Raw genomic sequence first — 25892 nt, 5'->3', positions numbered from 1 at the left:
AAAGTGCAAAATTACAGTACCAATAACAGAAAAGAAAACAAACAAATAAAGAAAACAGACAAAACAAAGACAACACTTATAACCAATCAGAACAATGAAAATAAGGTCATTTTGTGGGATCAGAGAAACAACAAAGCATTATCATAAAGACAGAATATAAAACTTATCCACAACAAGACCATTAATATGAGGCATACAGGTAGGACTAGCTTACCATTTCTATTACCTGTATGCCCATATTGATAGGTCCTATACGTTTCGCGGGGGGGGGGGGGGGGTGACAGATTCCATTTAAAGCATAAACAGACATATATTAATTCTTATCTATTTAATAGGATGACGACAGCTGTCCAGACCTGCATCCCACCACAACCACCACTCCGGAGTAATCCCTGGCGAATGCTATCCTCCTCGGTGACACAGTGAGAGGCTACGCGCCCCCTTCTGCTCTGAGGGTATGTACTCATCTAAGAGTGATGCTCAAACTGTTGGGGTGCAGCTGTGGGACCCTATTTTCAGAGATGATGTCCTCCACCCAAGTCTCAAAAGCTGAAAGGGTCTTCAGGAGAGGTGGGTAGTCGAGCTAGGCTATCAGACGGTCACCTCTGTAGCTGTAATGTCATCCTTCCTATGGTTCCATTCAGGGGTGAACAAGGGCAGACATGTTGTTGATGCAACTGCACAGGGGCCAAGAGGTAAGGGTACCAATTTCCACTTCCAAAGCTGATGAAGCTGTACGTTATGATGAGTCATTGGGCTGATCATTAGCATAAAATCAGAATCTAAATTTTATCCACAACAAGACCATTAATATGAGGCATACAGGTAGGAGTATCTTAACATTTCGATTACCTGTATGCCCATATTAATAGGCTACATACGTCTTGCGGGGTGGGGGGGGTGACAGATTCTATTTAAAGGATAAACAGACATATATAAATTCTTATCTATCTAATAGGATGACGACAGCTGTCCAGACCTGCATCCCACCACAACAACCACTCCGGAGTAATCCCTCGCGAATGCTATCCTCCTCAGTGACACAGTGAATGGCTACGCGCCCCCTTTTGCTCTGAGGGTCTGTACTCATCTAAGAGTGATGCTCAAACTGTTGGGGTGCAGCTGTAGTACCCTATTTTCAGAGATGATGTCCTCCACCCAAGTCTCAAAAGCTGAAAGTGTCTTCAGGAGAGGTGGGTAGTCGATCTAGGCTATCAGACGGTCACCTCTGTAGCTGTAGTATCATCCTTCCTATGGTTCCATTCAGGGGAGGACAGGGGTGGACATGTTGTTGGTACAACTTGTGCAACTGCACACGGGCGATGAGGTACATATATTAATCCTTATCTATCTATCTAATAGGATGACGACAGCTGTCCAGACCTGCATCCCACCACAACAACCACTCCGGAGTAAGCCCTGGCGAATGCTATCCTCCTCAGTAACACAGTGACTGGCTACGCGCCCCCTTCTGCTCTGAGGGTATGTACTCTTCTAAGAGTGATGCTCAAACTGTTGGGGTGCAGCTGTGGGACCCTATTTTCAGATATGATGTCCTCCACCCAAGTCTCAAAAGCTGAAAGGGTCTTCCGGAGAGGTGGGTAGTCGAGCTAGGTTATCAGACGGTCACCTCTGTAGCTGTAGTGTCATCCTTCCTATGGCTCCATTCAGGGATGTACAGGGGCGGACATGTTGTTGGTACAACTTGTGGAACTGCACAAGGGCGATGAGGTACATATATTAATTCTTATCTATCTATCTAATAGGATGACGACAGCTGTCCAGACCTGCATCCCACCTCAACCACCACTCCGGAGTAATCCCTGGCGAATGCTATCCTCCTCAGTGACACAGTGAGGGGCTACGCGCCCCCTTCTGCTCTGAGGGTATGTGCTCATCTAAGAGTGATGCTCAAACTGTTGGGGTGCAGCTGTGGGACCCTATTTTCAGAGATGATGTCCTCCACCCAAGTCTCAAAAGCTGAAAGGGTCTTCAGGAGAGGTGGGTAGTCGAGCTAGGCTATCAGACGGTCACCTCTGTAGCTGTAGTGTCATCCTTCCTATGGTTCCATTCAGGGGTGGACAGGGGCGGACATGTTTTGGTACAACTTGTGGAACTGCACATGGGCCAAGAGTTAAGGGTACCAATTTCCACTTCCAAAGCTGATGAAGCTGTGCGTTATGATGAGTCATTGGGCTGATCATTAGCATAAAGACAGAATCTAAAATTTATCCACAACAAGACCATTAATATGAGCCATACAGGTAGGACTAGCTTAACATTTCTATTACCTGTATGCTCATATTAATAGGCCATATACGTCTCGCGGGGGGGGGTGACAGATTCAATTTAAAGCATAAACAGACATATATAAATTCTTATCTATCTAATTGGATGACGACAGCTGTCCAGACCTGCATCCCACCACAACAACCACTCTGGAGTAATCCCTGGCGAATGCTATCCTCCTCAGTAACACAGTGACTGACTACGCGCCCCCTTCTGCTCTGAGGGTATGTACTCATCTAAGAGTGATGCTAAAACTGTTGGGGTGCAGCTATGCGACTCTATTTTCAGAGATGATGTCCTCCACCCAAGTCTCAAAAGCTGAAAGGGTCTTAAGGAGTGGTGGGTAGTCGAGCTAGGCTATCAGACGGTCACCTCTGTAGCTGTAGTGTCATCCTTCCTATGGTTCCATTCAGGGGTGGACAGGGGTGGACATGTTGTTTTTACAACTTGTGCAACTGCACACAGGCGATGAGGTACATATATTAATCCTTATCTATCTATCTAATAGGATGACGACAGCTGTCCAGACCTGCCTCCCACCACAACAACCACTCCGGAGTAATCCCTGGCGAATGCTATCCTCCTCAGTAACACAGTGACTGGCTACGCTCCCCCTTCTGCTCTGAGGGTATGTACTCTTCTAAGAGTGATGCTCAAACTGTTGGGGTGCAGCTGTGGGACCCTATTTTCAGAGATAATGTCCTCCACCCAAGTCTCAAAAGCTGAAAGGGTCTTCAGGAGAGGTGAGTAGTCGAGCTAGGCTATCAGACGGTCACCTCTGTAGCTGTAGTGTCATCCTTTCTATGGTTCCATTCAGGGGTGGACAGGGGCGGACATGTTGTTGGTACAACTTGTGCAACTGCACACGGGCGATGAGGTACATATATTAATCCTTATCTATCTATCTAATAGGATGACGACAGCTGTCCAGACCTGCATCCCACCACAACCACCACTCCGGAGTAATCACTGGCGAATGCTATCCTCCTCAGTAACACAGTGACTGGCTACGCGCCCCCTTCTGCTCTGAGGGTATGTACTCTTCTAAGAGTGATGCTCAAACTGTTGGGGTGCAGCTGTGGGACCCTATTTTCAGAGATAATGTCCTCCACCCAAGTCTCAAAAGCTGAAAGGGTCTTCAGGAGAGGTGGGTAGTCGAGCTAGGCTATCAGACGGTCACCTCTGTAGCTGTAGTGTCATCCTTCCTATGGTTCCATTCAGGGGTGGACAGGGGCGGACATGTTGTTGGTACAACTTGTGCAACTGCACACGGGCCAAGAGTTAAGGGTACCAATTTCCTCTTCCAAAGCTGATGAAGCTGTGCGTTATGATGAGTCATTGGGCTGATCATTAGCATAAAGACAGAATCTAAAATTTATCCACAACAAGACCATTAATATGAGGCATACAGGTAGGACTAGCTTAACATTTCTATTACCTGTATGCTCATATTAATAGGCCATATACGTCTCGCGGGGGGGTGACAGATTCTATTTAAAGCATAAACAGACATATATAAATTCTTATCTATCTAATTGGATGACGACAGCTGTCCAGACCTGCATCCCACCACAACAACCACTCCGGAGTAATCCCTGGCGAATGCTATCCTCCTCAGTAACACAGTGACTGGCTACGCGCCCCCTTCTGCTCTGAGGGTATGTACTCATCTAAGAGTGATGCTAAAACTGTTGGGGTGCAGCTGTGGGACCCTATTTTCAGAGATGATGTCCTCCACCCAAGTCTCAAAAGCTGAAAGGGTCTTCAGGAGAGGTGGGTAGTCGAGCTAGGCTATCAGACGGTCACCTCTGTAGCTGTAGTGTCATCCTTCCTATGGTTCCATTCAGGGGTGGACAGGGGCGGACATGTTGTTGGTACAACTTGTGCAACTGCACACGGGCGATGAGGTGCATATATTAATCCTTATCTATCTATCTAATAGGATGACGACAGCTGTCCAGACCTGCATCCCACCACAACAACCACTCCGGAGTAATCCCTGGCGAATGCTATCCTCCTCAGTGAGACAGTAAATGGCTACGCACCCCCTTCTGCTCTGAGGGTATGTACTCATATAAGAGTGATGCTCAAACTGTTGAGGTGCAGCTGTGGGACCCTATTTTCAGAGATGATGTCCTCCACCCAAGTCTCAAAAGCTGAAAGGGTCTTCAGGAGACGTGGGTAGTCGAGCTAGGCTATCAGACGGTCACCTCTGTAGCTGTAGTGTCATCCTTCCTATGGTTCCATTCAGGAGTGAACAAGGGCAGACATGTTGTTGATGCAACTGCACACGGGCCAAGAGGTAAGAGGACCAATTTCCACCTCCAAAGCAGATGATACTGTGCGTTATGATGAGTCATTGGGGTGATCATTAGCATAAAGACAGAATATAAAATTTATCCACAACAAGACCATTAATATGAGGTATACAGGTAGGACTAGCTTAACATTTCTATTACCTGTATGCCCATATTAATAAGTCACATACGTCTCGGGTGGGGAGGGAAATATTCAGTTTAAAGCATAAAACATACATATATAAATTCTTATCTATGTAATAGGATGACAACAGCTGTCCAGACCTGCATCCCACCACAACCACCACTCCGGAGTAATCCCTGGCGAATGCTATCCTCCTCAGTGACACAGTGAGGGGCTACGCTCCCCCTTCTGCTCTGAGGGTATGTACTCATCTAAGAGTGATGCTCAAACTGTTGAGGTGCAGCTGTGGGACCCTATTTTCAGTGATGATGTCCTCCACCCAAGTCTCAAAAGCTGAAAGGGTCTTCAGGAGAGGTGGGTAGTCGAGCTAGGCTATCAGACGGTCACCTCTGTAGCTGTAGTGTCATCCTTCCTATGGTTCCATTCAGGGGTGGACAGGGGTGGACATGTTGTTTTTACAACTTGTGCAACTGCACACGGGCGATGAGGTACATATATTAATCCTTATCTATCTATCTAATAGGATGACGACAGCTGTCCAAACCTGCATCCCACCACAACAACCACTCCGGAGTAATCCCTGGCGAATGCTATCCTCCTCAGTAACATATTGACTGGCTACGCGCCCCCTTCTGCTCTGAGGGTATGTACTCTTCTAAGAGTGATGCTCAAACTGTTGGGGTGTAGCTGTGGGACCCTATTTTCAGAGATGATGTCCTCCACCCAAGTCTCAAAAGCTGAAAGGGTCTTCAGGAGAGGTGAGTAGTCGAGCTAGGCTATCAGACGGTCACCTCTGTAGCTGTAGTGTCATCCTTCCTATGGTTCCATTCAGGGGTGGACAGGGGCGGACATGTTGTTGGTACAACTTGTGCAACTGCACACGGGCGATGAGTTACATATATTAATTCTTATCTATCTATCTAATAGGATGACGACAGCTGTCCAGACCTGCATCCCACCACAACCACCACTCCGGAGTAATCCCTGGCGAATGCTATCCTCCTCAGTGACACGGTGAGGGGCTACGCGCCCCCTTCTGCTCTGTGGGTATGTACTCATCTAAGAGTGATGCTCAAACTGTTGGGGTTCAGCTGTGGGACCCTATTTTCAGAGATGATGTCCTCCACCCAAGTCTCAAAAGCTGAAAGGGTCATCAGGAGAGGTGGGTAGTCGAGCTAGGCTATCAGACGGTCACCTCTGTAGCTGTAGTGTCATCCTTCCTATGGTTCCATTCAGGGGTGGACAGGGGCGGACATGTTGTTGGTACAACTTGTGCAACTGCACACGGGCCAAGAGTTAAGGGTACCAATTTCCACTTCCAAAGCTGATGAAGCTGTGCGTTATGATGAGTCATTGGGCTGATCATTAGCATAAAGAAAGAATCTAAAATTTATCCACAACAAGACCATTAATATGAGGCATACAGGTAGGACTAGCTTAACATTTATGTTACCTGTATGCTCATATTAATAGGCCATATACGTCTCGCGGGGGGGGGGGGTGACAGATTCTATTTAAAGCATAAACAGACATATATAAATTCTTATCTATCTAATTGGATGATGACAGCTGTCCAGACCTGCATCCCACCACAACAACCACTCCGGAGTAATCCCTGGCGAATGCTATCCTCCTCAGTAACACAGTGACTGGCTACGCGCCCCCTTCTGCTCTGAGGGTATGTACTCATCTAAGAGTGATGCTCAAACTGTTGGGGTGCAGCTGTGGGACCCTATTTTCAGAGATGATGTCCTCCACCCAAGTCTCAAAAGCTGAAAGGGTCTTCAGGAGAGGTGGGTAGTCGAGCTAGGCTATCAGACGGTCACCTCTGTAGCTGTAGTGTCATCCTTCCTATGGTTCCATTCAGGGGTGGACAGGGGCGGACATGTTGTTTTTACAACTTGTGCAACTGCACACCGGCGATGAGGTACATATATTAATCCTTATCTATCTATCTAATAGGATGACGACAGCTGTCCAAACCTGCATCCCACCACAACAACCACTCGGATTAATCCCTGGCGAATGCTATCCTCCTCAGTAACACAGTGACTGGCTACGCGCCCCCTTCTGCTCTGAGAGTATGTACTCTTCTAAGAGTGATGCTCAAACTGTTGGGGTGCAGCTGTGGGACCCTATTTTCAGAAATGATGTCCTCCACCCAAGTCTCAAAAGCTGAAAGGGTCTTCAGGAGAGGTGGGTAGTCGAGCTAGGCTATCAGACGGTCACCTATGTAGCTGTAGTGTCATCCTTCTTATGGTTCCATTCAGGGGTGGACATGTTGTTTTTACAACTTGTGCAACTGCACACGGACGATGAGGTACATATATTAATCCTTATCTATCTATCTAATAGGATGACGACAGCTGTCCAGACCTGCATCCCACCACAACAAACACTCCGGAGTAATCCCTGGCGAATGCTATCCTCCTCAGTGACACAGTGAATGGCTACGCGCCTCCTTCTGCTCTGAGGGTATGTACTCTTCTAAGAGTGATGCTCAAACTGTTGGGGTGCAGCTGTGGGACCCTATTTTCAGAGATGATGTCCTCCACCCAAATCTCAAAAGCTGAAAGGGTCTTCAGGAGAGGTGGGTAGTCGAGCTAGGCTATCAGACGGTCACCTATGTAGCTGTAGTGTCATCCTTCTTATGGTTCCATTCAGGGGTTGACAGGGTCGGACATGTTGTTGGTACAACTTGTGCAACTGCACACGGGCCAAGAGTTAAGGGTACCAATTTCCACTTCCAAAGCTGATGAAGCTGTGCGTTATGATGAGTCATTGGGCTGATCATTAGCATAAAGACAGAATCTAAAATTTATCCACAACAAGACCATTAATATGAGGCATACAGGTAGGACTAGCTTAACATTTCTGTTACCTGTATGCTCATATTAATAGGCCATATACGTCTCGCGGGGGGAGTGACAGATTCTATTTAAAGCATAAACAGACATATATAAATTCTTATCTATCTAATTGGATGACGACAGCTGTCCAGACCTGCATCCCACCACAACAACCACTCCGGAGTAATCCCTGGCGAATGCTATCCTCCTCAGTAACACAGTGACTGGCTACACGCCCCCTTCTGCTCTGAGGGTATGTACTCATCTAAGAGTGATGCTAAAACTGTTGGGGTGCAGCTGTGGGACCCTATTTTCAGAGATGATGTCCTCCACCCAAGTCTCAAAAGCTGAAAGGGTCTTCAGGAGAGGTGGGTAGTCGAGCTAGGCTATCAGACGGTCACCTCTGTAGCTGTAGTGTCATCCTTCCTATGGTTCCATTCAGGGGTGGACAGGGGCGGACATGTTGTTGGTACAACTTGTGCAACTGCACACGGGCGATGAGCTACATATATTAATCCTTATATATCTATCTAATAGGATGACGACAGCTGTCCAGACCTGCATCCCACCACAACAACCACTCCGGAGTAATCCCTGGCGAATGCTATCCTCCTCAGTAACACAGTGACTGGCTACGCGCCCCCTTCTGCTCTGAGGGTATGTACTCTTCTAAGAGTGATGCTCAAACTGTTGGGGTGCAGCTGTGGGACCCTATTTTCAGAGATGATGTCCTCCACCCAAGTCTCAACAGCTGAAAGGGTCTTCAGGAGAGGTGGGTAGTCGAGCTAGGCTGTCAGACGGTCACCTCTGTAGTTGTAGTGTCATCCTTCCTATGGTTCCATTCAGGAGTGGACAGGGGTGGACATGTTGTTTTTACAACTTGTGCAACTGCACACGGGCGATGAGGTACATATATTAATCCTTATCTATCTATCTAATAGGATGACGACAGCTGTCCAGACCTGCATCCCACCACAACAACCACTCCGGAGTAATCCCTGGCGAATGCTATCCTCCTCAGTAACACAGTGACTGGCTACGCTCCCCCTTCTGCTCTGAGTGTATGTACTCTTCTAAGAGTGATGCTCAAACTGTTGGGGTGCAGCTGTGGGACCCTATTTTCAGAGATAATGTCCTCCACCCAAGTCTCAAAAGCTGAACGGGTCTTCAGGAGAGGTGAGTAGTCGAGCTAGGCTATCAGACGGTCACCTCTGTAGCTGTAGTGTCATCCTTCCTATGGTTCCATTCAGGGGTGGACAGGGGCGGACATGTTGTTGGTACAACTTGTGCAACTGCACCCGGGCAATGAGGTACATATATTAATTCTTATCTATCTATCTAATAGGATGACGACAGCTGTCCAGACCTGCATCCCACCTCAACCACCACTCCGGAGTAATCCCTGGAGAATGCTATCCTCCTTAGTGACACAGTGAGGGGCTACGCGCCCCCTTCTGCTCTGAGGGTATGTACTCATCTAAGAGTGATGCTCAAACTGTTGGGGTGCAGCTGTGGGACCCTATTTTCAGAGATGATGTCCTCCACCCAAGTCTTAAAAGCTGAAAGGGTCTTCAGGAGAGGTGGGTAGTCGAGCTAGGCTATCAGATGGTCACCTCTGTCGCTGTAGTGTCATCCTTCCTATGGTTCCATTCAGGGGTGGACAGGGGCGGACATGTTGTTGGTACAACTTGTGCAACTGCACACGGGCGATGAGGTACATATATTAATCCTTATCTATCTATCTAATAGGATGACGACAGCTGTCCAGACCTGCATCCCACCACAACCACCACTCCGGAGTAATCCCTGGCGAATGCTATCCTCCTCAGTGACACAGTGAGGGGCTACGCGCCCTTTTCTGCTCTGAGGGTATGTACTCATCTAAGAGTGATGCTCAAACTGTTGGGGTGCAGCTGTGGGACCCTATTTTCAGAGATGATGTCCTCCACCCAAGTCTCAAAAGCTGAAAGGGTCTTCAGGAGGGGTGGGTAGTCGAGCTAGGCTATCAGACGGTCACCTCTGTAGCTGTAGTGTCATCCTTCCTATGGTTCCATTAAGGGGTGGACAGGGGCGGACATGTTGTTGGTACAACTTGTGCAACTGCACACGGGCGATGAGGTACAAATATTAATCCTTATCTATCTATCTAATAGGATAACGACAGCTGTCCAGACCTGCATCCCACCACAACAACCACTCCGGAGTAATCCCTGGCAAATGCTATCCTCCTCAGTAACACAGTGACTGGCTATGCGCCCCCTTCTGCTCTGAGGGTATAGAATCATAGAATCGTAGAGTTGGAAGGGACCTCCTGGGCCATCTGGTCCAACCCCCTGCTCAAAGCAGGATTCGCTAAATCATCCCGATATGTACTCATCTAAGAGTGATGCTCAAACTGTTGGGGTGCAGCTGTGGGACCCTATTTTCAGAGATGATGTCCTCCACCCAAGTCTCAAAAGCTGAAAGGGTCTTCAGGAGAGGTGGGTAGTCGAGCTAGGCTATCAGACGGTCACCTCTGTAGCTGTAGTGTCATCCTTCCTATGGTTCCATTCAGGGGTGGACAGGGGCGGACATGTTGTTGGTACAACTTGTGCAACTGCACACGGGCCAAGAGTTAAGGGTACCAATTTCCTCTTCCAAAGCTGATGAAGCTGTGCGTTATGATGAGTCATTGGGCTGATCATTAGCATAAAGACAGAATCTAAAATTTATCCACAACAAAACCATTAATATGAGGCATACAGGTAGGACTAGCTTAACATTTCTATTACCTGTATGCTCATATTAATAGGCCATATACGTCTCGCGGGGGGGTGACAGATTCTATTTAAAGCATAAACAGACATATATAAATTCTTATCTATCTAATTGGATGACGACAGCTGTCCAGACCTGCATCCCACCACAACAACCACTCCGGAGTAATCCCTGGCGAATGCTATCCTCCTCAGTAACACAGTGACTGGCTACGCGCCCCCTTCTGCTCTGAGGGTATGTACTCATCTAAGAGTGATGCTAAAACTGTTGGGGTGCAGCTGTGGGACCCTATTTTCAGAGATGATGTCCTCCACCCAAGTCTCAAAAGCTGAAAGGGTCTTCAGGAGAGGTGGGTAGTCGAGCTAGGCTATCAGACGGTCACCTCTGTAGCTGTAGTGTCATCCTTCCTATGGTTCCATTCAGGGGTGGACAGGGGCGGACATGTTGTTGGTACAACTTGTGCAACTGCACATGGGCGATGAGGTGCATATATTAATCCTTATCTATCTATCTAATAGGATGACGACAGCTGTCCAGACCTGCATCCCACCACAACAACCACTCCGGAGTAATCCCTGGCGAATGCTATCCTCCTCAGTGAGACAGTAAATGGCTACGCACCCCCTTATGCTCTGAGGGTATGTACTCATATAAGAGTGATGCTCAAACTGTTGAGGTGCAGCTGTGGGACCCTATTTTCAGAGATGATGTCCTCCACCCAAGTCTCAAAAGCTGAAAGGGTCTTCAGGAGAGGTGGGTAGTCGAGCTAGGCTATCAGACGGTCACCTCTGTAGCTGTAGTGTCATCCTTGCTATGGTTCCATTCAGGAGTGAACAAGGGCAGACATGTTGTTGATGCAACTGCACACGGGCCAAGAGGTAAGAGGACCAATTTCCACCTCCAAAGCAGATGAAGCTGTGCGTTATGATGAGTCATTGGGCTGATCATTAGCATAAAGACAGAATATAAAATTTATCCACAACAAGACCATTAATATGAGGTATACAGGTAGGACTAGCTTAACATTTCTATTACCTGTATGCCCATATTAATAAGTCACATACGTCTCGGGTGGGGAGGGAAATATTCAGTTTAAAGCATAAAACATACATATATAAATTCTTATCTATCTAATAGGATGACAACAGCTGTCCAGACCTGCATCGCACCACAACCACCACTCCGGAGTAATCCCTGGCGAATGGTATCCTCCTCAGTGACACAGTGAGAGGCTACGCGCCCCCTTCTGCTCTGAGGGTATGTACTCATCTAAGAGTGATGCTCAAACTGTTGGGGTTCAGCTGTGGGACCCTATTTTCAGAGATGATGTCCTCCACCCAAGTCTCAAAAGATGAAAGGGTCTTCAGGAGAGGTGGGTAGTCGAGCTAGGCTATCAGACGGTCACCTCTGTAGCTGTAGTGTCATCCTTCCTATGGTTCCATTCAGGGGTGGACAGGGGCGGACATGTTGTTGGTACAACTTGTGCAACTGCACATGTGCGATGAGGTACATACAGTGGGGCAAAAAAGTATTTAGTCAGTCAGCAATAGTGCAAGTTCCACCACTTAAAAAGATGAGAGGCGTCTGTAATTTACATCATAGGTAGACCTCAACTATGGGAGACAAACTGAGAAAAAAAAATCCAGAAAATCACATTGTCTGTTTTTTTTTCCTTTTATTTGCATATTATGGTGGAAAATAAGTATTTGGTCAGAAACAAGCAATCAAGATTTGTGGCTCTCACAGACCTGTAACTTCTTCTTTAAGAGTCTCCTCTTTCCTCCACTCATTACCTGTAGTAATGGCACCTGTTTAAACTTGTTATCAGTATAAAAAGACACCTGTGCACACCCTCAAACAGTCTGACTCCAAACTCCACTATGGTGAAGACCAAAGAGCTGTCAAAGGACACCAGAAACAAAATTGTAGCCCTGCACCAGGCTGGGAAGACTGAATCTGCAATAGCCAACCAGCTTGGAGTGAAGAAATCAACTGTGGGAGCAATAATTAGAAAATGGAAGACATACAAGACCACTGATAATCTCCCTCGATCTGGTGCTCCACGCAAAATCCCACCCCGTGGGGTCAGAATGATCACAAGAACGGTGAGCAAAAATCCCAGAACCACGCGGGGGGACCTAGTGAATGAACTGCAGAGAGCTGGGACCAATGTAACAAGGCCTACCATAAGTAACACACTACGCCACCATGGACTCAGATCCTGCAGTGCCAGACGTGTCCCACTGCTTAAGCCTGTACATGTCCGGGCCCGTCTGAAGTTTGCTAGAGAGCATTTGGATGATCCAGAGGAGTTTTGGGAGAATGTCCTATGGTCTGATGAAACCAAACTGGAACTGTTTGGTAGAAACACAACTTGTCGTGTTTGGAGGAAAAAGAATACTGAGTTGCATCCATCAAACACCATACCTACTGTAAAGCATGGTGGTGGAAACATCATGCTTTGGGGCTGTTTCTCTGCAAAGGGGCCAGGACGACTGATCCGGGTACATGAAAGAATGAATGGGGCCATGTATCGTGAGATTTTGAGTGCAAACCTCCTTCCATCAGCAAGGGCATTGATGATGAAACGTGGCTGGGTCTTTCAACATGACAATGATCCAAAGCAAACCGCAAGGACAACGAAGGAGTGGCTTCGTAAGAAGCATTTCAAGGTCCTGGAGTGGCCTAGCCAGTCTCCAGATCTCAACCCTATAGAAAACCTTTTTGGAGGGAGTTGAAAGTCCGTGTTGCCAAGCGAAAAGCCAAAAACATCACTGCTCTAGAGGAGATCTGCATGGAGGAATGGGCCAACATACCAACAACAGTGTGTGGCAACCTTGTGAAGACTTACAGAAAACGTTTGACCTCTGTCATTGCCAACAAAGGATATATCACAAAGTATTGAGATGAAATTTTGTTTCTGACCAAATACTTATTTTCCACTATAAAATGCAAATAAAAGGAAAAAAAACAGACAATGTGATTTTCTGGATTTTTTTTTCTCAGTTTGTCTCCCATAGTTGAGGTCTACCTATGATGTAAATTACAGACGCCTCTCATCTTTTTAAGTGGTGGAACTTGCACTATTGCTGACTGACTAAATACTTTTTTGCCCCACTGTATGTTAATTCTTATCTATCTATCTAATAGGATGACGACAGCTGTCCAGACCTGCATCCCACCACAACCACCACTCCGGAGTAATCCCTGGCGAATGCTATCCTCCTCAGTGACACAGTGAGGGGCTACGCGCCCCCTTCTGCTCTGAGGGTATGTACTCATCTAAGAGTGATGCTCAAACTGTTGAGGTGCAGCTGTGGGACCCTATTTTCAGTGATGATGTCCTCCACCCAAGTCTCAAAAGCTAAAAGGGTCTTCAGGAGAGGTGGGTAGTCGAGCTAGGCTATCAGACGGTCACCTCTGTAGCTGTAGTGTCATCCTTCCTATGGTTCCATTCAGGGGTGGACAGGGGTGGACATGTTGTTTTTACAACTTCTGCAACTGCACACGGGCGATGAGGTACATATATTAATCCTTATCTATCTATCTAATAGGATGACGACAGCTGTCCAAACCTGCATCCCACCACAACAACCACTCCGGAGTAATCCCTGGCGAATGCTATCCTCCTCAGTAACACATTGACTGGCTACGCGCCCACCTTCTGCTCTGAGGGTATGTACTCTTCTAAGAGTGATGCTCAAACTGTTGGGGTGCAGCTGTGGGACCCTATTTTCAGAGATGATGTCCTCCACCCAAGTCTCAAAAGCTGAAAGGGTCTTCAGGAGAGGTGAGTAGTCGAGCTAGGCTATCAGACGGTCACCTCTGTAGCTGTAGTGTCATCCTTCCTATGGTTCCATTCAGGGGTGGACAGGGGCGGACATGTTGTTGGTACAACTTGTGCAACTGCACACGGGCGATGAGGTACATATATTAATTCTTATCTATCTATCTAATAGGATGACGACATCTGTCCAGACCTGCATCCCACCACAACCACCACTCCGGAGTAATCCCTGGCGAATGCTATCCTCCTCAGTGACAGGGTGAGGGGCTACGCGCCCACTTCTGCTCTGAGGGTATGTACTCATCTAAGAGTGATGCTCAAACTGTTGGGGTTCAGCTGTGGGACACTATTTTCAGAGATGATGTCCTCCACCCAAGTCTCAAAAGCTGAAAGGGTCATCAGGAAAGGTGGGTAGTCGAGCTAGGCTATCAGACGGTCACCTCTGTAGCTGTAGTGTCATCCTTCCTATGGTTCCATTCAGGGGTGGACAGGGGCGGACATGTTGTTGGTACAACTTGTGTAACTACACACGGGCCAAGAGTTAAGGGTACCAATTTCCACTTCCAAAGCTGATGAAGCTGTGCGTTATGATGAGTCATTGGGCTGATCATTAGCATAAAGACAGAATCTAAAATTTATCCACAACAAGACCATTAATATGAGGCATACAGGTAGGACTAGCTTAACATTTCTATTACCTGTATGCTCATATTAATAGGCCATATACGTCTCACGGGGGGGGTGACAGATTCTATTTAAAACATAAACAGACATATATAAATTCTTATCTATCTAATTGGATGATGACAGCTGTCCAGACCTGCATCCCACCACAACAACCACTCCGGAGTAATCCCTGGCGAATGCTATCCTCCTCAGTAACACATTGAATGGCTACGCGCCCCCTTCTGCTCTGAGGGTATGTACTCATCTAAGAGTGATGCTAAAACTGTTGGGGTGCAGCTGTGGGACCCTATTTTCAGAGATGATGTCCTCCACCCAAGTCTCAAAAGCTGAAAGGGTCTTCAGGAGAGGTGGGTAGTCGAGCTAGGCCATCAGACGGTCACCTCTGTAGCTGTAGTGTCATCCTTCCTATGGTTCCATTCAGGGGTGGACAGGGGCGGACATGTTGTTGGTACAACTTGTACAACTGCACACGGGCGATGAGGTACACATATTAATCCTTATCTATCTATCTAATAGTATGACGACAGCTGTCCAGACCTGCATCCCACCACAACAACCACTCCGGAGTAATCCCTGGCGAATGCTATCCTCCTCAGTGAGACAGTAAATGGCTACGCGCCCCCTTCTGCTCTGAGGGTATGTACTCATCTAAGAGTGATGCTCAAACTGTTGGGGTGCAGCTGTGGGACCCTATTTTCAGAGATGATGTCCTCCACCCAAGTCTCAAAAGCTGAAAGGGTCTTCAGGAGAGGTGGGTAGTCGAGCTAGGCTATCAGACGGTCACCTCTGTAGCTGTAGTGTCATCCTTCCTATGGTTCCATTCAGGGGTGAACAAGGGCAGACATGTTGTTGATGCAACTGCACACGGGCCAAGAGGTAAGAGGACCAATTTCCACCTCCAAAGCAGATGATACTGTGCGTTATGATGAGTCATTTGGGTGATCATTAGCATAAAGACAGAATATAAAATTTATCCACAACAAGACCATTAATATGAGGTATACAGGTAGGACTAGCTTAACATTTCTATTACCTGTATGCCCATATTAATAAGTCACATACGTCTCGGGTGGGGAGGGAAAGATTCAGTTTAAAGCATAAAACATACATATATAAATTCTTATCTATCTAATAGGATGACAACAGCTGTCCAGACCTGCATCCCACCACAACCACCACTCCGGAGTAATCCCTGGCGAATGCTATCCTCCTCAGTGACACAGTGAGAGGCTACGCGCCCCCTTCTGCTCTGAGGGTATGTACTCATCTAAGAGTGATGCTCAAACTGTTGGGGTTGAGCTGTGGGACCCTATTTTCAGAGAAGATGTCCTCCACCCAAGTCTCAAAAGCTGAAAGGGTCTTCAGGAGAGGTGGGTAGTCGAGCTAGGCTATCAGACGGTCACCTCTGTAGCTGTAGTGTCATCCTTCCTAAGGTTCCATTCAGGGGTGGACAGGGGCGGACATGTTGTTGGTACAACTTGTGCAACTACACACGGGCCAAGAGTTAAGGGTACCAATTTCCACTTACAAAGCTGATGAAGCTGTGCGTTATGATGAGTCATTGGGCTGATCATTAGCATAAAGACAGAATCTAAAATTTATCCACAACAAGACCATTAATATGAGGCATACAGGTAGGACTAGCTTAACATTTCTATTACTTGTATGCTCATATTAATAGGCCATATACGTCTCGCGGGGGGGTGACAGATTCTATTTAAAGCATAAACAGACATATATAAATTCTTATCTATCTAATTGGATGACGACAGCTGTCCAGACCTGCATCCCACCACAACAACCACTCCGGAGTAATCCCTGGCGAATGCTATCCTCCTCAGTAACACAGTGACTGGCTACGCGCCCCCTTCTGCTCTGAGGGTATGTACTCATCTAAGAGTGATGCTAAAACTGTTGGGGTGCAGCTGTGGGACCCTATTTTCAGAGATGATGTCCTCCACCCAAGTCTCAAAAGCTGAAAGGGTCTTCAGGAGAGGTGGGTAGTCGAGCTAGGCTATCAGACGGTCACCTCTGTAGCTGTAGTGTCATCCTTCCTATGGTTCCATTCAGGGGTGGACAGGGGCGGACATGTTGTTGGTACAACTTGTGCAACTGCACACGGGCGATGAGGTACATATATTAATCCTTATCTATCTATCTATTAGGATGACGACAGCTGTCCAGACCTGCATCCCACCACAACAACCACTCCGGAGTAATCCCTGGCGAATGCTATCCTCCTCAGTGAGACAGTAAATGGCTACGCGCCCCCTTCTGCTCTGAGGGTATGTACTCATCTAAGAGTGATGCTCAAACTGTTGGGGTGCAGCTGTGGGACCCTATTTTCAGAGATGATGTCCTCCAGCCAAGTCTCAAAAGCTGAAAGGGTCTTCAGGAGAGGTGGGTAGTCGAGCTAGGCTATCAGACGGTCACCTCTGTAGCTGTAGTGTCATCCTTCCTATGGTTCCATTCAGGGGTGGACAGGGGCGGACATGTTGTTGGTACAACTTGTGCAACTGCACACGGGCGATGAGGTACATATATTAATCCTTATCTATCTATCTAATAGGATGACGACAGCTGTCCAGACATGAATCCCACCACAACAACCACTCCGGAGTAATCCATGGCGAATGCTATCCTCCTCAGTGAGACAGTAAATGGCTACGCACCCCCTTCTACTCTGAGGGTATGTACTCATCTAAGAGTTATGCTCAAACTGTTGGGGTGCAGCTGTGGGACCCTATTTTCAGAGATGATGTCCTCCACCCAAGTCTCAAAAGCTGAAAGGGTCTTCAGGAAAGGTGGGTTGTCGAGCTAGGCTATCAGACGGTCACCTCTGTAGCTGTAGTGTCATCCTTCCTATGGTTCCATTCAGGGGTGGACAGGGGTGGACATGTTGTTGGTACAACTTGTGCAACTGCACAAGGGCGATGAGGTACATATATTAATCCTTATCTATCTATCTAATAGGATGACGACAGCTGTCCAGACCTGCATCCCACCACAACAACCACTCCGGAGTAATCCCTGGAGAATGCTATCCTCCTCAGTAACACAGTGACTGGCTACCCGCCCCCTTCTGCTCTGAGGGTATGTACTCTTCTAAGAGTGATGCTTAAACTGTTGGGGTGCAGCTGTGGGACCCTATTTTCAGAGATGATGTCCTCCACCCAAGTCTCAAAAGCTGAAAGGGTCTTCAGGAGAGGTGAGTAGTCGAGCTAGGCTATCAGACGGTCACCTCTGTAGCTGTAGTGTCATCCTTCCTATGGTTCCATTCAGGGGTGGACAGGGGCGGACATGTTGTTGGTACAACTTGTGCAACTGCACACGGGCGATGAGGTACATATATTAATTCTTATCTATCTATCTAATAGGATGACGACAGCTGTCCAGACCTGCATCCCACCACAACCACCACTCCGGAGTAATCCCTGGCGAATGCTATGCTCCTCAGTGACACAGTGAGGGGCTACGCGCCCCCTTCTGCTCTGAGGGTATGTACTCATCTAAAAGTGATGGTCAAACTGTTGGGGTGCAGCTGTGGGACCCTATTTTCAGAGATGATGTCCTCCACCCAAGTCTCAAAAGCTGAAAGGGTCTTCAGGAGAGGTGGGTAGTCGAGCTAGGCTATCAGACGGTCACCTCTGTAGCTGTAGTGTCATCCTTCCTATGGTTCCATTCAGGGGTGGACAGGGGCGGACATGTTGTTGGTACAACTTGTGCAACTGCACACGGCCCAAGAGTTAAGGGTACCAATTTCCACTTCCAAAGCTGATGAAGCTGTGCGTTATGATGAGTCATTGGGCTGATCATTAGCATAAAGACAGAATCTAAAATTTATCCACAACAAGACCATTAATATGAGGCATACAGGTAGGACTAGCTTAACATTTCTATTACCTGTATGCTCATATTAATAGGTCATATGCGTCTCGCGGGGGGGGTGACAGATTCTATTTAAAGCATAAACAGACATATATAAATTCTTATCCATCTAATTGGATGACGACAGCTGTCCAGACCTGCATCCCACCACAACAACCACTCCTGAGTAATCCCTGGCGAATGCTATCCTCCTCAGTGACACAGTGAATGGCTACGCGCCCCCTTCTGCTCTGAGGGTATGTACTCATCTAAGAGTGATGCTAAAACTGTTGGGGTGCAGCTGTGGGACCCTATTTTCAGAGATGATGTCCTCCACCCAAGTCTCAAAAGCTGAAAGGGTCTTCAGGAGAGGTGGGTAGTCGAGCTAGGCTATCAGAGGGTCACCTCTGTAGCTGTAGTGTCATCCTTCCTATGGTTACATTCAGGGGTGGACAGGGGCGGACATGTTGTTGGTACAACTTGTGCAACTGCACACGGGCGATGAGGTACATATATTAATCCTTATCTATCTATCTAATAGGATGACGACAGCTGTCCAGACCTGCATCCCACCACAACAACCACTCCGGAGTAATCCCTGGCGAATGCTATCCTCCTCAGTGAGACAGTAAATGGCTACGCGCCCCCTTCTGCTCTGAGGGTATGTACTCATCTAAGAGTGATGCTCAAACTGTTGGGGTGCAGCTGTGGGACCCTATTTTCAGAGATGATGTCCTCCACCCAAGTCTCAAAAGCTGAAAGGGTCTTCAGGAGAGGTGGGTAGTCGAGCTAGGCTATCAGACGGTCACCTCTGTAGCTGTAGTGTCATCCTTCCTATGGTTCCATTCAGGGGTGGACAGGGGTGGACATGTTGTTTTTACAACTTGTGCAACTGCACACGGGCGATGAGGTACATATATTAATCCTTATCTATCTATCTAATAGGATGACGACAGCTGTCCAGACCTGCATCCCACCACAACCACCACTCCGGAGTAATCCCTGGCGAATGCTATCCTCCTCAGTGAGACAGTAAATGGCTACGCGCCCCCTTCTGCTCTGAGGGTATGTACTCATCTAAGAGTGATGCTCAAACTGTTGGGGTGCAGCTGTGGGACCCTATTTTCAGAGATGATGTCCTCCACCCAAGTCTCAAAAGCTGAAAGGGTCTTCAGGAGAGGTGGGTAGTCGAGCTAGGCTATCAGACGGTCACCTCTGTAGCTGTAGTGTCATCCTTCCTATGGTTCCATTCAGGGGTGGACAGGGGCGGACATGTTGTTGGTACAACTTGTGCAACTGCACACGGGCGATAAGGTACATATATTAATTCTTATCTATCTATCTAATAGGATGACGACAGCTGTCCAGACCTGCATCCCACCACAACCACCACTCCGGAGTAATCCCTGGCGAATGCTATGCTCCTCATTGACACAGTGAGGGGCTACGCGCCCCCTTCTGCTCTGAGGGTATGTACTCATCTAAAAGTGATGGTCAAACTGTTGGGGTGCAGCTGTGGGACCCAATTTTCAGAGATGATGTCCTCCACCCAAGTCTCAAAAGCTGAAAGGGTCTTGAGGAGAGGTGGGTAGTCGAGCTAGGCTATCAGACGGTCACCTCTGTAGCTGTAGTGTCATCCTTCCTATGGTTCCATTCAGGGGTGGACAGGGGCGGACATGTTGTTGGTACAACTTGTGCAACTGCACACGGGCGATGAGGTACATATATTAATCCTTATCTATCTATCTAATTGGATGACGACAGCTGCCCAGACCTGCATCCCACCACAACCACCACTCCGGAGTAATCCCTGGCGAATGCTATCCTCCTCAGTAACACAGTGACTGGCTACGCGCCCCCCTCTGCTCTGAGGGTATGTACTCATCTAAGAGTGATGCTAAAACTGTTGGGGTGCAGCTGTGGGACCCTATTTTCAGAGATGATGTCCTCCACCCAAGTCTCAAAAGCTGAAAGGGTCTTCAGGAGAGGTGGGTAGTCGAGCTACGCTATAAGACGGTCACTTCTGTAGCTGTAGTGTCATCCTTCCTATGGTTCCATTCAGGGGTGGACAGGGGCGGACATGTTGTTGGTACAACTTGTGCAACTGCACACGGGCGATGAGGTACATGTATTAATCCTTATCTATCTATCTAATAGGATGACGACAGCTGTCCAGACCTGCATCCCACCACAACAACCACTCCGGAGTAATCCCTGGCGAATGCTATCCTCCTCAGTGAGACAGTAAATGGCTACGCACCCCCTTCTGCTCTGAGGGTATGTACTCATCTAAGAGTGATGCTCAAACTGTTGGGGTGCAGCTGTGGGACCCTATTTTCAGAGATGATGTCCTCCACCCTAGTCTCAAAAGCTGAAAGGGTCTTCAGGAGAGGTGGGTAGTCGAGCTAGGCTATCAGACGGTCACCTCTGTAGCTGTAGTGTCATCCTTCCTATGGTTCCATTCAGGAGTGGACAGGGGTGGACATGTTGTTTTTACAACTTGTGCAACTGCACACGGGCGATGAGGTACATATATTAATCCTTATCTATCTATCTAATAGGATGACGACAGCTGTCCAGACCTGCATCCCACCACAACAACCACTCCGGAGTAATCCCTGGCGAATGCTATCCTCCTCAGTAACACAGTGACTGGCTACGCGCCCCCTTCTGCTCTGAGGGTATGTACTCTTCTAAGAGTGATGCTCAAACTGTTGGGGTGCAGCTGTGGGACCCTATTTTCAGAGATGATGTCCTCCACCCAAGTCTCAAAAGCTGAAAGGGTCTTCAGGAGAGGTGAGTAGTCGAGCTAGGCTATCAGACGGTCACCTCTGTAGCTGTAGTGTCATCCTTCCTATGGTTCCATTCAGGGGTGGACAGGGGCGGACATGTTGTTGGTACAACTTATGCAACTGCACACGGGCGATGAGGTACATATATTAATTCTTATCTATCTATCTAATAGGATGACGACAGCTGTCCAGACCTACATCCCACCACAACCACCTCTCCGGAGTAATCCCTGGCGAATGCTATGCTCCTCAGTGACACGGTGAGGGGCTACGCGCCCCCTTCTGCTCTGAGGGTATGTACTCATCTAAAAGTGATGGTCAAACTGTTGGGGTGCAGCTGTGGGACCCTATTTTCAGAGATGATGTCCTCCACCCAAGTCTCAAAAGCTGAAAGGGTCTTCAGGAGAGGTGGGTAGTCGAGCTAGGCTATCAGACGGTCACCTCTGTAGCTGTAGTGTCATCCTTCCTATGGTTCCATTCAGGGGTGGACAGGGGCGGACATGTTGTTGGTACAACTTGTGCAACTGCACACGGGCCAAGAGTTAAGGGTACCAATTTCCACTTCCAAAGCTGATGAAGCTGTGCGTTATGATGAGTCTTTGGGCTGATCATTAGCATAAAGACAGAATCTAAAATTTATCCACAACAAGACCATTAATATGAGGCATACAGGTAGGACTAGCTTAACATTTCTATTACCTGTATGCTCATATTAATAGGCCATATACGTCTCGCGGGGGGGGGTGACAGATTCTATTTAAAGCATAAACAGACATATATAAATTCTTATCTATCTAATTGGATGACGACAGCTGTCCAGACCTGCATCCCACCACAACCACCACTCCGGAGTAATCCCTGGCGAATGCTATCCTCCTCAGTGAGACAGTAAATGGCTACGCGCCCCCTTCTGCTCTGAGGGTATGTACTCATCTAAGAGTGATGCTCAAACTGTTGGGGTGCAGCTGTGGGACCCTATTTTCAGAGATGATGTCCTCCACCCAAGTCTCAAAAGCTGAAAGGGTCTTCAGGAGAGGTGGGTAGTCGAGCTAGGCTATCAGACGGTCACCTCTGTAGCTGTAGTGTCATCCTTCCTATGGTTCCATTCAGGGGTGGACAGGGGCGGACATGTTGTTGGTACAACTTGTGCAACTGCACACGGGCGATAAGGTACATATATTAATTCTTATCTATCTATCTAATAGGATGACGACAGCTGTCCAGACCTGCATCCCACCACAACCACCACTCCGGAGTAATCCCTGGCGAATGCTATGCTCCTCATTGACACAGTGAGGGGCTACGCGCCCCCTTCTGCTCTGAGGGTATGTACTCATCTAAAAGTGATGGTCAAACTGTTGGGGTGCAGCTGTGGGACCCAATTTTCAGAGATGATGTCCTCCACCCAAGTCTCAAAAGCTGAAAGGGTCTTGAGGAGAGGTGGGTAGTCGAGCTAGGCTATCAGACGGTCACCTCTGTAGCTGTAGTGTCATCCTTCCTATGGTTCCATTCAGGGGTGGACAGGGGCGGACATGTTGTTGGTACAACTTGTGCAACTGCACACGGGCGATGAGGTACATATATTAATCCTTATCTATCTATCTAATAGGATAACGACAGCTGTCCAGACCTGCATCCCACCACAACCACCACTCCGGAGTAATCCCTGGCGAATGCTATCCTCCTCAGTGACACAGTGAGGGGCTACGCTCCCCCTTCTGCTCTGAGGGTATGTACTCATCTAAGAGTGATGCTCAAACTGTTGGGGTGCAGCTGTGGGACCCTATTTTCAGAGATGATGTCCTCCACCCAAGTCTCAAAAGCTGAAAGGGTCTTCAGGAGAGGTGGGTAGTCGAGCTAGGCTATCAGACGGTCACCTCTGTAGCTGTAGTGTCATCCTTCCTATGGTTCCATTCAGGGGTGGACAGGGGCGGACATGTTTTGGTACAACTTGTGCAACTGCACACGGGCCAAGAGTTAAGGGTACCAATTTCCACTTCCAAAGCAGATGATACTGTGCGTTATGATGAGTCATTGGGCTGATCATTAGCATAAAGACAGAATCTAAAATTTATCCACAACAAGACCATTAATATGAGGCATACAGGTAGGACTAGCTTAACATTTCTATTACCTGTATGCTCATATTAATAGGCCATATACGTCTCGCGGGGAGGGTGACAGATTCTATTTAAAGCATAAACAGACATATATAAATTCTTATCTATCTAATTGGATGACGACAGCTGTCCAGACCTGCATCCCACCACAACAACCACTCCGGAGTAATCCCTGGCGAATGTTATCCTCCTCAGTAACACAGTGACTGACTACGCTCCCCCTTCTGCTCTGAGGGTATGTACTCATCTAAGAGTGATGCTAAAACTGTTGGGGTGCAGCTGTGCGACCCTATTTTCAGAGATGATGTCCTCCACCCAAGTCTCAAAAGCTGAAAGGGTCTTCAGGAGTGGTGGGTAGTCGAGCTAGGCTATCAGACGGTCACCTCTGTAGCTGTAGTGTCATCCTTCCTATGGTTCCATTCAGGGGTGGACAGGGGCGGACATGTTGTTTTTACAACTTGTGCAACTGCACACGGGCGATGAGGTACATATATTAATCCTTATCTATCTATCTATCTAATAGGATGACGACAGCTGTCCAGACATGCATCCCACCACAACAACCACTCCGGAGTAATCCCTGGCGAATGCTATCCTCCTCAGTAACACAGTGACTGGCTACGCGCCCCCTTCTGCTCTGAGGGTATGTACTCATCTAAGAGTGATGCTCAAACTGTTGGGGTGCAGCTGTGGGACCCTATTTTCAGAGATGATGTCCTCCACCCAAGTCTCAAAAGCTGAAAGGGTCTTCAGGAGAGGAGGGTAGTCGAGCTAGGCTATCAGACGGTCACCTCTGTAGCTGTATTGTCATCCTTCCTATGGTTCCATTCAGGAGTGGACAGGGGTGGACATGTTGTTTTTACAACTTGTGCAACTGCACAAGGGCGATGAGGTACATATATTAATCCTTATCTATCTATCTAATAGGATGACGACAGCTGTCCAGACCTGCATCCCACCACAACAACCACTCCGGAGTAATCCCTGGCGAATGTTATCCTCCTCAGTAACACAGTGACTGGCTACGCGCCCCCTTCTGCTCTGAGGGTATGTACTCTTCTAAGAGTGATGCTAAAACTGTTGGGGTGCAGCTGTGGGACCCTATTTTCAGAGATGATGTCCTCCACCCAAGTCTCAAAAGCTGAAAGGGTCTTCAGGAGAGGTGGGTAGTCGAGCTACGCTATAAGACGGTCACTTCTGTAGCTGTAGTGTCATCCTTCCTATGGTTCCATTCAGGGGTGGACAGGGGCGGACATGTTATTGGTTCAACTTGTGCAACTGCACACAGGCCAAGAGTTAAGGGTACCAATTTCCACTTCCAAAGCTGATGAAGCTTTGCGTTATGATGAGTCATTGGGCTGATCATTAGCATAAAGACAGAATCTAAAATTTATCCACAACAAGACCATTAATATGAGGCATACAGGTAGGACTAGCTTAACATTTCTATTACCTGTATGCTCATATTAATAGGCCATATACGTCTCGCGGGGGGGGGGTGACAGATTCTATTTAAAGCATAAACAGACATATATAAATTCTTATCTATCTAATTGGATGACGACAGCTGTCCAGACCTGCATCCCACCACAACAACCACTCCGGAGTAATCCCTGGCGAATGCTATCCTCCTCAGTAACACAGTGACTGGCTACGCGCCCCCCTCTGCTCTGAGGGTATGTACTCATCTAAGAGTGATGCTAAAACTGTTGGGGTGCAGCTGTGGGACCCTATTTTCAGAGATGATGTCCTCCACCCAAGTCTCAAAAGCTGAAAGGGTCTTCAGGAGAGGTGGGTAGTCGAGCTATGCTATAAGACGGTCACTTCTGTAGCTGTAGTGTCATCCTTCCTATGGTTCCATTCAGGGGTGGACAGGGGCGGACATGTTGTTGGTACAACTTGTGCAACTGCACACGGGCGATGAGGTACATATATTAATCCTTATCTATCTATCTAATAGGATGACGACAGCTGTCCAGACCTGCATCCCACCACAACAACCACTCCGAAGTAATCCCTGGCGAATGCTATCCTCCTCAGTGAGACAGTAAATGGCTACGCACCCCCTTCTGCTCTGAGGGTATGTACTCATCTAAGAGTGATGCTCAAACTGTTGGGGTGCAGCTGTGGGACCCTATTTTCAGAGATGATGTCCTCCACCCAAGTCTCAAAAGCTGAAAGGGTCTTCAGGAGAGGTGGGTAGTCGAGCTAGGCTATCAGACGGTCACCTCTGTAGCTGTAGTGTCATCCTTCCTATGGTTCCATTCAGGAGTGGACAGGGGTGGACATGTTGTTTTTACAA

This window comes from Dendrobates tinctorius, unplaced genomic scaffold (genome assembly GCF_039654945.1).
Source record: "Dendrobates tinctorius isolate UK_male_01 unplaced genomic scaffold, ASM3965494v1 ptg000038l, whole genome shotgun sequence".
Lineage (NCBI taxonomy): Eukaryota > Metazoa > Chordata > Amphibia > Anura > Dendrobatidae > Dendrobates > Dendrobates tinctorius.
Note: the sequence above shows the minus strand (reverse complement) of the source record.